Source organism: Chaetura pelagica, unplaced genomic scaffold (assembly GCF_000747805.2).
Source record: "Chaetura pelagica isolate M959 unplaced genomic scaffold, ChaPel_1.0 scaffold13, whole genome shotgun sequence".
Lineage (NCBI taxonomy): Eukaryota > Metazoa > Chordata > Aves > Apodiformes > Apodidae > Chaetura > Chaetura pelagica.
Genome location: NW_009954543.1, coordinates 313,232 through 315,270, shown reverse-complemented (window position 1 = coordinate 315,270; position 2,039 = coordinate 313,232).

The window sequence follows — 2,039 nt, the reverse complement described above, 5'->3', positions numbered from 1 at the left end:
ATATGTATATATATATTTCTACGTATACATATATGTGTATATATATATACATGTATATATATGTATATATATATTTCTACGTATACATATATGTGTGTATATATATATATACATGTATATATATATGTGTGCTTAGGGGGGTGTGTGTTCTTCACATCCCGCTTCCTCACCCCCCCCGACGCGCCCCGCGGTGCGGGTGGGATATCCCGCAGCTGCCCACCCTGCCTGGGGGTGGGGGCACCGGCAGAGCCCCAGCAGCACTTGGGGTGGTTCTGCACAAGCGACAAGGAAACCAGTGTTAGACTCGGCTGGTTTTCGGCGTTAGGACTATTTTTAATTATTTTTGAATCATTATTTTCAGTTATTTTGGAGGGGGTGGGGGTTTTATTTATTTATTTTAATTGTTATTTTTATTCTATTTGCTTTTTTTTCTTTATTATTTTTACCCTTTATTTGTTTTTCTTTTCTTTTTCTTGTAATTTTATTATTATTTTATTAATTTTTTATATTTTCGTTATTATTTTATTTTTTGTCATTTACATTTTACCTTCATTCTTCTTTTTACTTTATTCTTACCTCATTTCATATTTAATCTGGGTTTTACTTTCCGTCCGTATTTCTCCCCTTCATGCTTATTCTCATGTTCCGAGCGGACTCCCCCCTCCCGCCCCCCAGGCTGCAGAGCCCCACACTCCAGGCCCCCATGTCCTGGGAAGGGCGGGTCACACCTCGCGGTGGGAGCTGCCGGGGCAGGGACTGTAGCAGGGGTGGGTGGCAGTGCCACAGGCTGGCACAGGCTGGGAGGTGGCAGGAGCAGAGGGCGCAGAGCCATCCCCACGGGGAACGTGCCCTCCTGCGGGACCTGCAGCAAACCCCTTCCTAGAATGTTGCTCCTAAACCCAAAATGTTTCGGTTTCACCCTCCCTGGAGGATTCACCCAGCCCCTTTCCACCTCCTTTTTGCTGGTAGGGAAGGTGAAGTCACCGAAGTTCAAGCTGTAAAACCCCATTTCAGCTGTGTCATGGGCAAAGCATTTTCCCACAGGAGCCCTCTGAGAGTGATGGGCTTTCCCCTGCTTCCACCATCCTCCTCGGGAAGAGAGAGGCAGCGCCCATCCCAGCTTGGAGCCTTTGGGGAGCTCTGAAGTGAAGCAGCCCGGTGGTGCTAAGTCTTCACCACCTGTTGTTTTGTGTTTGGTTTTTATTATTATTTAATTTTATTTAGCACCGATCCAGGCATTTGGGACAAAAACCCCTGCCCATGCTGTTTGGTTTACAGCACCTTCATTTTCCAGGCAATTGGAATTCTCCCTCCAAATTAGCCACAGCATCCGACTCTGGGGGACGTGGGGGACAAGGCTGTAAAAATAACCCCGCGCTTCCAACTCGTGTTGCACGAGGAGCGAGGGGCTGGGGAGGGGAGAGGGGCCTCGGTAGGCACAGGGAGGCTGTGAGGTGGTTTTCCCCTTGGGTCACACACGTCAGGCAGGTGAGCTGCATGTGCTTCTTCCTGCTGGGAAGAGGATTCTTACAAGATGTGAGGAGGGAATCTGGCTGCAGTTGTTAGAAGACGAAGAGGGACTGGGGGGGGGGGGGGGGGGGGAAATGCGCCACAGTGAAGAAGTTTAACAAAAGGGGTTGGGTTTTGGCTGGTCCTCTCCCTTGGCTCTGCCTCCAGCTCTCCTCAGGTGGAGGCTGCTGCTGGCACCAGGGTTCATCGGGAATTGCTGCTGTCATCTGGGGTCACCTGCTTTGGCTTCAGTCATGTTTTAAATCAGGCTGGTGGTCTTACCATGCTACTCTGCAGTGAGGAGTGTGAAAGCATTTGGTCCAGGGAGAGAGAGAGATGGTCAGAAACAGGGGGGCAGAGAGGGGGGTGCTGGAGCATTAGTGCTGAGGCATTTTGCGAGGGGGAGGGGGTTTCTCGTCCTTCCTTCTGGAACTGTTTCTGTAATTTTTCTTCAGCCCATCATTAAGCCTAAGCTACCTGCAGTCCTCATGTCTCAGCTCAAGTACCAGGATTTTGAGAGTTGTTTTGAA